General features: G+C 33.6%; 1 pseudogene; it reads left to right on the top strand.

The window, feature by feature from the left end:
- Positions 1-1152: 1152 nt before the first annotated feature.
- On the top strand, positions 1153-15321 carry LOC113705739 (uncharacterized; annotated as a pseudogene).
- The last annotated feature ends 40 nt before the right edge of the window (positions 15322-15361 follow it).

The raw sequence follows: 15361 nt of genomic DNA, 5'->3' as shown, positions 1-15361 counted from the left end.
AGAGACCTGTTAGGAGTAGTTTTCTTTTTCTTTTTCTTTTTCTTTTTTTCTTCTTAACAAAAAGTTGAATAGTTTCAATTTTGATCATCACTACAGTGCAAGTTTTAAAGACTACAAGTCATTTATAAAGATACTCACAGATTATTCACAATGCAGTCTCACACTAGTAATGAAATTCAAACAAAATGGCCATTTTAGAGGGAGTGATCAGCAACTAAGCAAACATGTGAGTAGTTAATTCCTGGTAAGTACCGTATCAGTAAAAGGGCTAGGGCATTGGGCAAAGCGGATGCTATCAAATGAAATTGCAAGGGAGTAATGCACAGTCATGCACAATGACACTTGTTGCGTCTATAAATTGCCCATGGTGGAAGTGATTTCCTCCTGCCCACACGGATCTATTTCTTCAATCTGGAGAGCTGAAAGATTTAACTACTGCTGCTAGCACTATTGGCGAAATGGCTCATGTTTCAGATGCTATTTAGACCAATGATACCGTGGTAGATGTAGCAATCAGCAACGATGATGTTCCTCAACCGCAACTGCAAGGAAAGAAATTTTCTTTTCCCATGCTCGAATCCAGCAAGTATCACCAGAATAATCACCATGGCTCCTTGCCCTTTCCTCATCTCCACTCTTACCTTCTCTCCCTAACACACACACACACACTTGGGCACAAACTCATATAGCACCGCATACCCCTTAGGGTGCATGTTGCATGGAGCATAATCCGAGCACATAACTTTCATTCTTCTATTTTTTATATTAATTAGGGGTATTCAAGATTCAAGAATCAAAATTCAAGTATACTTGAATGTTCAAAATTTTGAAACTCAAGAGACAGAATTAGAATTCGGGCCATCGATTCGAATTCCACGACCACAATCCACGGAACCAAAGACACCCCAAGGTTAAATAATACGATTTCTACACCATTTGATGGCTGTTTATGAACTTTTTTTTCATTATTTCGAGAATCAAATTATATAGGCATCTGATCACCAATCCAATCAGTATCACAACATGTCACATGATTCTCTTCAGCATCAGAGAAACCACATAATGGTAATTTTGTTTGGAATTTGTCACTAAGTTTATTATGTTGGAGTTATTAAACAATAGTAATAATCTTCATAATTTTCTTTGTGAAGAATGGTGCACCGTGGTCAGCAATATTGCATCCAGCATTCCAGAGCATTGGAGTTGTTTATGGAGATATTGGAACGTCACCTCTGCATGTGTATGCAAGCACCTTACCAAATGGTATTATGAGCACCGATGATATTTTTGGAGTTTTGTGATTGATCCTATACACACTCACCTTAATACCTCTCCTCAAATACGTCCTCATTGTTCTACATGCAAATAATAATGGCCAAGGTAACGATTAGCTCAACTAAGAACTCTTGCTTCTATTTCCATGTATCTTATCTTTTAATTTCATTCTTGTCTATCGATTCTAGTGGTATTTTCTGCTCTATCTAAAATTTTGTGGAAACGATGCAAACAATTTTCTAGTATTATATCGGCTCGATGTCACCAAGCAACACATAAAGACGTAGTCTCAATAACAGATTAGGGTTCAAACTTTTATGCCTGTAATTAAGTCTAAATGGTGTGTAATAATATACATCTTTAGTCTAGAAGTGGATTTCTCTCCCTCTAATTCCCATTTTACCTAGTTAGGTTCTCCCCTGTTAGAGGCCAATTTAAGAATAGAGTAGATATTGGTCTAACATTGTATTTTCAGTTAGGTACTCTTGATGCCAATGACAGCTTGGTCGAATGCTAAAAACAATCAATGTTAACACCGCAAGAATTAGAGTTATAAGGTGTTGGATATTTTAATAAAAAATATCACATACTTATTTTGAATTCAAATAAAATAAATTACAAATTCTTTAAATAAATTTTCAGTTACAAATTGAAACATTTAAATGTGTAACTTATGGGATTTATGTCTTGCTTTTGTAACTTATGTAATGATTAGGTTTTTTGAAATCATTTAGTAATTTTTTTACCATTATACAATGAATCTAGACTTTTCAATTTGTAACTAAAATATGAGGTGTTAATTCCTATTAATGTTGGTATTTTAATATTCCTAATTTCTTAGACTATATATAAGGCATCTATCAACCAAACCAAATATATACTTTGTTATCTCTATACTACCTTCTATTTTTCCTCCACTACTATAAGAGTTTATAGGGCAAATAACCGTGTTAGTGTGAGGTTTCTGTCTTGCTCCAATAGTGTAGATTGGAGTAGACTACGGTGTGCAAAAGGTTGGGCTGTTGTATCCTGGAAGCAACGTGCTGAGACCTACTACATCGGAGGATAATCCATAGGGGCGCGAATCGTCTTAAAGAGAGCGACTTGGTCCATGCTTCAACCCATGCCAAATTAACATTTTTATGGTACAATTATTTGCATTTTTTATGCAATATTGAGGTATGCATTTTTGTTAATTTATTTGTTAAATTTTATTAGAGAAATTATTGTTACTTATATGATTTATTTTTGGTCTAGAGCCAACAATTTTAAGACGAGTTAGCCTCTTCGCATAAGATAAAGTTATCATTACATGTTTTGCTTCTAAATAATCTAATCATAAAACTAACATAATCCCGACGATAAGAATCTTACATGGTGTATAACATAATCCGGACAAACTTTAATAAACAAGAAATTTCATGTGAATGGTCACAATTATAGACTGAGACTAGAAAGGGTAAGGGTAATATCCATTGGTTTTATGTGCTTTAGAGTCTGGTATCAATATTATGTAAGCGCATATAAATAATTTGCAATATATACCTTTGAATCCAAGTTGCTTATTATTAACAGAATATCATGTATTTGTTTGTTCAAGAAAAACAGGGTACTTGCATGATGTCTTTGTATATTAGTAGACTAAATATAATAATTTTTTGCCATTTTTGAGTTTTTAATATATGTTGTATGAAGCAACTATTTTCGCATGAGCTTGTCATGTTACATAGTGAACTTTCAATGTCTCTTATATTAACAGATTTATTCCGATTGAAAATTTTGGCAATGACATATAAATGATTAATTTGGTGATAAAGATATATACTCCATGAAATGCATGAATAACGTGGCCAGTTATTGTCTTAAGAATAGTGGTATCAAGGTGCATCAAAAAAAAAAAAACTGCAATTATAAGGGTTCAAGTTATATTTAAATAGTGGGGGTTTAAAATTCTCTAGTTTTGTCTTCAATTCATATGATCTTAGTCCAGCTTGAGGTCTGCATTTTCACAAGCAATAAACGGTATTGATAATACATGAAAAAAAGATTACACTGCCACCAAGGAAAAATTATATACATGGATAATAGCTTTAGTGGCTTGAAGTTGTGAAATATAAAGTTATTAGCCATATAATTCTCAACAATTCTATTCTCTTGACTTGTATTTTGTTAAAATTGTGAATATGAACTTTTGAGTTGAAAATGTGATATTGTACATTGAAACATATGTATTCGAGTCAAAGGCCATCAATTTGCAGGCAACCAACAACTTTTGAATTTGTATTAAATTATTTCATGATGTTTGCTATATGGCTGTCTTTGCATTTAATGAAAACTGGAATACTTGGCCTTATTTGGATTGCTGTTTTCTATCAAAAAATTACGTCGTTTTCCGTGATCACATTTCCCTATTACCTTTTTTTTCTCACATACATCAAATCGCTACAGTAATTTTTTCATGAAAAATCATGGAAAATGCAATCCAAACACAACCTAATTTCCTTGCCAAGCATGACTATAGTAAGACTATTGTTTGGATGGAAACGCGGACAGTGGATGTTGACTAAGCTGGTAGCTATGAATTTTGAAACTCTTGAGATTTTTCATTATAAGGCTTGCATTACTTGCAAGTTGAATTTTGAAATTAAAACATAATAGTGCATTGACTATTATATTTTTTTGAATTTTCTTAATTTCTAATTTGAGTTGTACATATTAAAAAGTGAGGCATGATTTGGATAGAGTTGAATTACTTATGAAGTTTTCTTGCAAAAGAAAATTCATTGAGGATTATGACAGTGACGGGTTACTAGATTACCAGCCACTGAGAAGATTATAGAAATGATGGAAATTAATGTGGCTTTGCTTGATGTGAGCAAATATATGCTTATTCTATTTGGTCAATTTATGAGTATGACATAATTATTATTTTTTTGAATCTATTCTAATTTGAGTTATGCAGACTAGCATTCACTGAAAAGTATGACCTGATGTGAAGGTACTTGAAATATTTTTTGATATTTTTGCAAAAGCAAAAATAGCCATGGAGTTTTTTGAGAATGGCTTCTAGTACACCACTAGACTACTGGCCATGGAAAAAAATTTAAAAAATTACATATGAGTAAATATAGGCCTACACTATTTGGCAAAAATATGTGGATGAGAAATTTTCTCATCAAAGATTGGTTCCATATATTTGGACCACTAAGAGATTATTTGAAAAAATTCGAGAATATCATATCTTTGTTATTTTATTTGTGTTGAAAAAATAAATCTCAAGCCTGAGTCAAGGATATGATACACATCGAGGGGGATAAGACAAAAGTCTAATATATGTTAAAAATCACCTATGAGGATACAACCACTTAGGGACTGCAGATCCCAAGAACTAGGTCGGAGACAAACGAATCATAGAGTGATTTGGTTGATTAATATGCACTACTTTGATTATATTGTCTATCCCTATGATGTAAGTGCATTTGTGATCCTATGACGATAAGCGAGGTTGGGACTTTTATTCCCTTAATGAGTTCTATAGCCCTTATGGGTGAGATGTCTAAGTCATAAGAGCATCCTTGATAGGCTCACCTATATGAGTGTGGAAGTAGGGCCGCTTCCTATGAGAATTTGGACTGGTTCTCTAGAGAACTCATGAAAATCGGGATAAAGCACAAGGCCATAAATGTGCTGGATTATGAAACCTATTTGAGAACACTGAAAGGTTCATGTATGTGATACGATTTCACGTGCCCTCAAGTAGTCATCGTTTAAAGGCTAAGTCCACTTTGACTCTAGCACAGGAATTGTTGAGCACTAAGTGAAGGTTTAAAGGCATTGCCACCTTCATTATGCATGAATTTTTAATCTTTGCCCTATTAAGTGTTAAGTTTTGAATATTATATTTTTTTATTAAAATAAGTGGGGGATTGTTGGATATTTTAATAAAAAATATCACATATTTATTTTGAATTCAAATAAAATAAATTACAAATTCTTTACATAAATTTTCAGTTACAAATTGAAACATTTAAATGTGTAACTTATGGGATTTATGTCTTACAAATTGTACCATAAATTTTTTATTAGCAGTTTTTTTTTACGGTTATACAATGAATCTAGACTTTTCAATTTGTAACTAAAATATGAGGTGTTAATTCCTATTAATGTTGGTATTTTAATATTCCTAATTTCTTAGCCTATATATAAGGCATCTATCAACCAAACCAAATATATACTTTGCTATCTCTATACTATCTTCTATTTTTCCTCCACTACTATAAGAGTTTATAGGGCAAAGAACAGTCTTAGTGTGAGGTTTTTGTCTTGCTCCAATAGTGTGGATTGGAGTAGACTACAGTGTGCAAAAGGCTGGACTGTTGTATCCTGGAGGCGATGTGTTGAGACCTACTACATCGGAAGATACTTCGTAGGGGCGCGAATCGTCTTAAAGAGAGCGACTTGGTCCGCGTCTCAACCCATGCCAAATTAACATTTTTATGGTACAATTATTTGCATTTTTTATGCAATATTGAGGTATGCATTTTTGTTAATTTATTTGTTAAATTTTATTAGAGAAATTATTGTTACTTATATGATTTATTTTTGGTCTAGAACCAACATAAGGTTTAATTGTGATTTTGTTGAAACATTGAATTGTAATCTATTCATAATAATCCCACCATTGTAGATCAGTTGCAATTTGAACAAAAAATTAGCAGATGAATGCTTTCCTTTGTTACCCCGATTCCTCCCCTCATTACTTTCTTTTTTGCCATTGCTCGCATGTCTAGGGCTTAAAGCCGATAACCAGACACAAGACTAAGGGTGTTGCTGTCCCCTTCGCTCCTCTCCTTTCAGTTGAGCTGCTTCTGCCCTTTCCATTTATCAGTATTAAATTAGGAGGTCTTAATTTCTGATTACCTTGAAGAATAAAGAGATGTACGTTTTCATCAAACAAAAAGAAAAAACTTGCGTTGCTTAGATTTCAATGCCTACACCTTGAAGGGCATGATTTTTCGTTGTACTCCTTTGATGTATAGGTAAATTAATGTTTAAAAACCCTTTAATTAACAAGAGCAATCAGACCCACCAAGAAATAATTCTCGAGTGGGGCGTCCATGGATTAATTGATCGATTACTAATCTGAGCAGTAATTATTCAAAAAATCTTTTTGCTTTACCCATTCTTGCCTATAAAGCTACCAAGTTATTATTATTATTATTATTTACTACCAAATAATCAGTTAGACCATGCATTTCATTCACTTTGCAAATTCTTATTTACTTTTTTTTTTTGTGAGGGGTGGTGGGTGTAACATTTGCAATGTACTCTTTGATGTGTAGTTATGCAAAGGTGGGCTTAGTTCCAAGTCAAGAAGCAGAATATCAAGATGTTTCGAATTTCGAAGCCTGATCTGCAGATTAGTAGGAGCAGAAGAGCATCTAGACTCAAACCCAGGCTTGAAAACAGTAGATTTGCCAAGTTGCCAAGTTAAATTCACATGCAGCCAATAATGCTTGCCAGTCACATTTTTCAGGAAGACAAGACAAAAAATTGTTTGTTGCTAAAAAAGTATACACTATGTCAGATTTAGCTACAAAACTCACGTGAACTCTTTTTTTTTTTTTTTTTTTTTTCCCTCTAAAGGGAGATACCAAACTTTACAAGAAAAGGAAGAAAAAGGAGAACTTGACCCTACAGATTTATGTGCAGTTATACCGATAATTGTTAGTACGGTCTTACGATCCGGATCAAAGGATCGTACGGTCTTACGATCTGGATCAAGGCTAATGATCCAAATCGTAAGAAGGATCGAAAATTAGTTTTAAATTAACAAGATTATGATTGGGATCGTAGGATCGTACGATCGTACGATTCTGATACGATCCTACAATTTTCAATAAATTAAATAACAATTTTAGTATTTTGACCATATCTTTGTGTAGAAAACTCAAAATTGGGTACCGTTTGTTGCGTTGTAAACTATATTCAAAGTGCTTTAAACCCATGTAAATAACTAACTCCAATTCCAAACCTAGAAAATTTGATGAATCTTTAAATTTGACTCATATAATTCACTAAAGTGAATAGATGATCTTTGTTATAGGTTATCACATGGAGCTAGTGTTTTGTGTCTTTATTATAATAAATTAATATGGTTTAGTGTCTTTAGAAATGAATTAATACTTTTGCTAATTCTAAGTGGATAAGTGGTGGGTTATAAATTTGAACCCAAAATACATGTTTTTTAGCACAAAATTCTATTCTCAAAATTTTCTTTAATTATTTGTTTATTGTATACCAATTTTTCTATCAATTAAAATATATTTGAAACATTTTGTTATATATGTAATATTTAATTATCCTATTACATAAAAAATGATATAATAATCAATCACTAAATCGTAGTTAACTAAATGTATTGTGTTTAACTATTTTATTAATAAGATGATTTATACACATATAAAGTCAACTTTTCCATGTACATTGTTCCATAATTGAATTTGGATTTACAACAAGAAAGAACAAGTTGTTTAGTTTAATCAAAATACATTTTGAATATTTTATAAGTAGTCCCAAATTTCTCTATATTTTTCAAATTGTCCCAAATACTTTATATAGCACAATTTTAACCTTAATTCATGATATGATAATATTGATTGCACATGAATTACATTATTTGTTACTATATTTATGAATTGCAAACTTAAAAATTATAAATATGACAATTTATTACATTTTTTGTAGGATCTATCAATTCTATGATCCGATCTTATCAACCAAAAAACGATCCTAGGTAGGATCGCAATTTTGAAAACCTTGGTTATACCTGCTGTAGGAGGGATTAAACTAGCCACCGATTCCATGACAGAAGGTGCTTCCACGATACATTTTCCAATATGACCTAGACCTTTTTAATCTCTCTCTCTCTCTCTTTTTAGCACATAAAGAAAAAGGGAACATACAATGGACGCCTCTATAGTCTAACATTATTTGCAGATATAGGTCACTTCGGACTCGGGGCACGAACGGTTGCAGGTGCAACCGTTCCTGCCAATTTTAGTCATTGTCAACTGCGCGTAACTTTCTTTGTACATCGTGTAACTTTTTTTTCACAGGATGTATTTTCACAACAGATAGTGGTGGGCTCCACACTTGGCGCGGAAATCGAGTTACATGGTGTTATCTCAGCCGCACAAAATTTTGAGGGCAAATCTTGGCCCTTAACCGTGCAGGGACGATCATACTGATGACCGTCCCTGCCCCAAATCCAGGTCACTTCAGTGTCCAATCTCTACAAATAAGCACGTGTGCTGTGACTTGCCCAGAACTGCTATTAGCATCCACTTGGACAGGCTTCCTATCTCAGCAAGCATCTTTGAGATGAAGAAGTTGCTTACACTTTCTAGAAGTCTATTCCTTTTTTATGCTTAATTAGGTAAACCGATTTAGTATGCAAAAACTACTACAAATTCAAGGTAGCAATATTTTTAAATTTATGGATTTTCTCACATTGTACCCTTTGAACTTCAAAAACTTCCTTTTATCCTTTTCGTATCCTTTCCCTTTTACATTGCTCCTTGGAAGAAAAAAAAGAAAAAAGAAAACTTTTTATCTTAATCCTATATGAAAATCAGAAAAACTATTATGTTGATAGGGAGAATTGCAAAAGGTTTTTAAAAATTAAATACAGTAAATAATTTTGACATTTTTAGTTATCATCCTGCATTTTTGGTTAAAGGGTCCTCTCCTTTAACAATTTAATCCATAAAGCGCATTCTTTTGTTTGTCTTTGGTGTACTAAACTGACAAACTTGATTATTCTTTTCTTATTCTAGTCTTGTTTAATTTTCGGGTGGCAGACCACATTTACTGGCCAATGTTTTGTGGTGGCTATCTTGGCTGCCATAACAGGAAGTCATGCAATGATCTCAGAAACATTCTCTATAATCCAATAATAACTTTCCTTGGGATGTTTTCCTCATGTAAAAGTTGTTCACACATCCACCAATATGAAGGCCAAGTTTACATCTCGGAAATCAATTAACTTTTGATGCTAGCTTGTGTCATTGTCACCATTGGATTTTGGACGACTGAAAAGCTTGGTAATGCATATGGTAATTAATCAATCTTTGTCCCCTTCTAATTAGATGTTCTACAATTAATATAGTAAACTTTAGCAACCAGAGTGTTCATTTCAATAATAATGCAGGGATTGCAGTGGTTCTTGTAAATGACTCTCTTTTCAACGGAAGAACACAACTCACACACACAACACCTAAAGTAACTCCACAGCAATAGTCAAAAGGTACCAACTTTTGACTACCACTGAGGACCCTAAATACTGAAGATGCAAACCACATCCTACCGATGTGGGAACTAGAGGGGAAGGGAAAGGGAACACACAGACGACTCTCCTGAATCTATCCTTACCAGTTTTCTTTACCTCTCCTGAATCTATCCTGACTCTCACAATGCCATTTTTGGTACTCATTATGATCATGATTTGGAAAACCAATATAATTCTTGTGATGTTGTTTGTGCTCGTCATTGGTTCGACGGAGCTTTTGTATCTTAGCTCAGTTCTCTACAAGTTTAATGAGGGAGGCTATTTGCCATTAGTTTTTGCTTTGGTCCTAATGTTTATCATGTTCGTCTGGAACCATGTGTATAGAAAAGAAGTACTGCTTCGAGTTAGAGCACAAGGTTTCTCCTGATAAGTTCAAGGATATAGTTTTAGGCACAGACTCTCATCGTATGCCTGGGCTCGCAGTCTTCTATTCAGAACTTGCTCAGAGCATTCCACCAATTTTTGAGCATTATGTGGCTAATGTACCAACTCTCCACTCAGTTTTGGTTCTTGTATCCATCAAAACCTTGCCTATAAGCAAAGTTTCGGTGGAAGAGCGATTCCATTTTCAGAGAGCACAATCTATTGATCTCAATGCGTTTCATTGTGTCGTCAGATATGGGTACACAGATGTGCACAATGAGAAAGAACCCTTCGACAAATTACTCGTTGAAAGGTTGAAGAGATTTGTAATGGAAAACTATATGTTTTCTCGAGACTGTTAAAGATATGTGATTTGATATTATAGAAATCATAAATATATGATTTGATTTGATATTATAGATATTAGAAAAAATTAGATTTGATTTATTTTGACTATAGTATCAGATATTAATTAGGTAATAGATTGATTTAGATTAGCATGATTTTAGGATCTAAATAGGTTACACTTGTGTATATATTTGTACATTGTGTAGTCCAAAAGAATAATGAAGAAGAGTATTTTCTCTCCCTTTTTTAGTTTTCATGGTATCAAAGCTTTAAACTTGGTTATTAGTTTGTCTTTTGACATGATCCTATTGAGTCACTTTTAGTTCTTTCTTGTGTGAATTATAATGACAAATATGAAAAGTAGTAGTAGAGAGATGAAAGCAGTAATTTCTGATGTTATTCCTACAACATCGAAGATTACTGAACACAAACTGAGTGAAATTTTTTTTTTGAATTGAAGTAAAATTATTTGGATATATTTGCGCAGCATCGATAGAGATGATCATCTCACTAATGACCCACCAGTTGATGGGGAAGAAAAGAAAGTTTAGCTAAGAGAAGATGCAAAACTATTTTTGCAGGTCCGAAACTCTATTGATAATGAGATAGTCAGTCTCATCAATCATTGTGAATTTGTTAAAGATCTTATGGATTATTTGGCTTTCTTGTATTCTGGTAAGGCTAATTTAAATCATATATATGATATTTGTAAGAAATTTTACCGATTGAAAAAACAGCAGAGATCTCTTATAGAATATTTTATGAATTTTAAACGAGTATATGAGGAATTGAATTCTCTCTTTCTTTTTAGTACTGATGTAAAAATTCAATAGTCTCAACGGGAACAAATGGTTGTAATGAGTTTTCTTGCAGGATTACTAATTGAGTTTGATGCTGCTCGAACACAAATTCTCTCTAACCCAGAAATTGTTTTTCTCCATGACACTTTCACACGAGTGTTAACAATCGAGTGATATTTGTCTACTTCTACTGTTACTAATGCTCTCGTGAGTCAAAGTGGAGTTGGTCGAGAAAATAATAGTAGAAACAGTGACAAAAATGAGACCGGTGGGATTGTTGGTCATGAACAATATAACTCAAATCAACGAGTCTGTTATCATTATAAGAAATCAGGTCATACTATACGTACGTGTTGGGACCTTCATGATAGACCTCAACAGCATCCCCCGTTTGCAAATTTTGCAACCCAAGAAAACAATTATGCACCTTTTGATAAATTCGTACTCATCTCTGCTGATGAGTTTGCTCGCTTTATTTAGTTTCAGGTCTCACAAAAATCTGCTAACCCATCTTCTAATACCAATCCTCTTTCTATTGATCACTCAGGTAAATCTACTACATGTCTTATGTTATCTTCTAACAAATGGATCATCGATTCCGGTGCAACAGATCATATGACCGGTAATGAAGATATCCTCTCCTCTTTTAATCCTAACAAAGATCATCCGAATGTTACTTTGGCTGATGGGTTATGTGCTTCAGTTATGGGGTCTGGTGTAATAATTCGTATGTCATCTATCCCCTTATCTTCAGTCTTATGCTTATCTAATTTCTCTTTTAATCTACTCTCAATCAGTAAAATTACAAAAGCTCTCAAGTGCTCTGTCTCATTCTTTCCTGAATATTGTGTTTTTTAGAATCTTATGACGGGGAAAATTATTGGTAAAGGACGCGAGTCTGGCAGCCTGTATACACTTAAAACCTCTTCAATGAAAGTGCCGAAACCTGTTGCATCTTCCTCCACTTTGACTCGACTTGAAATTTACTGTCGTTTGGGTCATCCATCTCTAGCCATCTTGAAGAAGTTGCTTTCAAACTTTTAGAATTTATCCCATTTAGATTGTGAGTCATGCCAATTTGCCAAACATCATCGTTTGCCTTATTTAGAGCCAATAAACGGGCTATATACACTCTAATATATAGAGCCTATGTCCAATAGTATCTAAATCTAGTTTTAAATATTTTGTCACCTTTGTTGATGACTACTGTCATGTTACTTGGTTATATTTAATAAGAAGTCGTTCAGATTTACTTAGTATCTTTTGTTCCTTTTATACTGAAATAAAAACATAATTTAATGTGTCTATTCACATTTTGGGAAGTGATAATGCAAAAAGTACTTTTCTAAATCCTTTAATTCATATATGTCAGAAAATGAAATCTTTCACCAATCTTCATGTCCTGACACACAACCATAAAATGGTGCTGTTGAAAGAAAAAATAGGCACTTATTAGAAGTTGCTAGAGCCCTCCTATTTCGCATGAAGGTTCCTAAATAATTTTGGGTAGATACTGTTTCAACAGCCTGTTTCTTAATTAATCGCATGCCATCTTCTGTGCTTGTTAGTGAGATTTCTTATTCAATTTTGTTTCCAACCCAATCTTTATTTTTCATTGAGCCACATATATTTGGATGTACTTGTTTTGTTCATGATACCCATTCTCAGGTGTCTAAATTAGATTTCAAATCTCTCAAATGTGTGTTTTTGGGTTATTTACGTCTTCAAAAAGAGTATAGATGTTATTCTCCAATTTTAAATCGTTATTTAGTCTCTGCTGATATTACATTTTTTGAGACATTCATTTTTTCTTGAGTCTAATGTCTACAGTAGTAAGGGAAAAGAAGATGATATTCTAGTCTACACTGTTACAACAACTGTTCCTACGAGACCACCAGTCACTCAACTATATTCGCGTCGTCCTCAACACAGACGCACATTCTCCACCACCTTCTCCGTCTATAGATCCGAGTTTTGATCCACCGCTTCCTCAGTCTCCAGATTCCAATCTTGATTTACCTATTGCTTTAAGAAAAGGTAAAAGACAGTGCACTTATCCCGTTTCATCATTTGCTTCATTTAATCATTTGTCTCCCTCCTTGCATTGTTTTACTACTTCTTTAGATTCAATATTTTTTTCTCAACACTTATCTGAGACTTTGAAATATCATGGTTGGCGGGCTGCTGTGGAGGAAGAAATAATAGTTCTAGACAATAATGGTACTTGGGACTTGATTCATCTACCAACAAGTAAGAAACCTATTGGTTGTAAATGGGTGTTTGCTGTGAAAGTCAATTATGATGGTTCTGTTGCTCGCCTCAAAGCTCATCTTGTTGCAAAAAGGTATGCTCAAACATATGGGGTGGATTATTCAGACACGTTTTCTCCCATAGCAAAATTCACATCTGTTCGATTATTTATTTTCCTTGTTGCTACTAATAATTGGCCTTTGTACCAGTTAGATGTTAAGAATGCATTCCTTCATGGAGATTTACAAGAGGAAATTTATATGTATCAACCACCCAGATTTGTTGCTCAGAAAGAGTCTTGTAAGGTTTGTAGACTTCGAAAGTCATTATATGGCTTAAAACAGAGTTCTCGTACTTAGTTTGGGAGATTCAGTGAGGTGGTTCAAGAGTTTGGCATGAAGAAGTATAATTCTGATTATTCTGTCTTTTATCAATAATCTGAAATTGGTATTATCCTATTAGTTGTTTATATTGATGATATTGTTATTACTGGCAGTAATAATATAGGTATTGCAGCTCTTAAAAATTTTCTTCAATCGCGTTTTCAGACAAAGAATTTCAGTATGTTGAAATATTTTTTAGGCATTGAGGTTACAAGGTATAAACAAGGTATTTTCTTATGCCAAAGGAAGTATGTCCTTTATCTTTTGAAAGTAACAGGAAAGTTAGGTGCTAAGTCATGTAGTGCACCAATGATTCCCAACATGCAACTTACAGTAGATGATGGAGAGTTATTCTCAGATTCTGAAATGTACCGGAGATTAGTGGAGAAGTTGAATTATCTTACTGTGACTCGTCCGGATATTACATATCTGGTTAGTATTGCGAGTCAATTTATGTTCTCACCAAGAACCATCCATTGGACAGTTTTAGAGCAAATCTTATGTTATTTTAAAGGAGCTCCAGGACATGGTATACTATATGGTAATTATGGTCATTCTCATGTTGAATGCTTTTCAAATGCAGATTGGGCAGGTTCTAAAATTAATCGAAAATCTTCAACTGGATATTGTGTCTTCGTTGGAGGTAATTTGGTATCATGGAAAAGTAAGAAACAAAATGTAGTATCTCGTTCTAGTGTAGAGTCTGAATACCGGTCTATGGCTCAATCCACTTATGAGCTTCTATGGATACATTAATTATTGTGTGAGATGGGAATCAATAATGCACTTCCAATGAAGTTATGATGTGACAATCAAGTTGTCCTTCATATAGCATCAAATTCAGTTTTTCATGAGAGAACAAAGTATATCGAAGTTGATTGCCACTTTATTCGTGAAAAAATTCAACAAAACCTAATCTTAACCAGTCATGTGAAAACTGGAGAACAATTAGCTGATATTTTCATTAATCCTCTAAATGGTCCTAGAATTGATTATATTTGTGGCAAGATGGGTATGATTAACATCTATACGCCATCTTGAGGGGGAATGTTGAAGATATGTGATCTGATATTATAGAAATCATAAATATATGATATAATTTGATATTGTATATATTAAGAAAGATTTGATTTGATTTGTTTTGATTATAGTATCATATATTAATTAAATAATAGATTGATTTAGATTAACATGATATTAGGATCTAAATTAGGTTACACTTGTGTATATATTTGTACATTGTGTAATCCAAAAGAATAATAAAGAAGAGTGTTTTCCCTCCCTTTTTTAGTTTTTAGAGATAATGATCGATCAAGAGTTGTTAGGCAAAAATAACTAAGTGGATGATGGTGCCACACGAGTGGAATCTACCAAGAATAAGAAAGCGATGGAAAGAGATATTGAACTGGTTGACAAGGCAAGGCATGCAGGAGTGGCTAACATATTAGGGGAACATGATGTTGTTGCTGCCAAGGGAGCTAGTACAGGAAAGCGATTTCATGATAAACTACGCTTGCAATGTCTTGAAGAGAAATCTGAGGCAAAGCAATAAGATCTATGATATCCCTCACAAACGAATGCTTCAAGTTGGG

The sequence above is a fragment of the Coffea arabica genome, chromosome 8c, assembly GCF_036785885.1.
Source record: "Coffea arabica cultivar ET-39 chromosome 8c, Coffea Arabica ET-39 HiFi, whole genome shotgun sequence".
Taxonomy (NCBI): Eukaryota; Viridiplantae; Streptophyta; class Magnoliopsida; order Gentianales; family Rubiaceae; genus Coffea; species Coffea arabica.
This window is presented reverse-complemented; position numbering and strand designations above follow the sequence as displayed.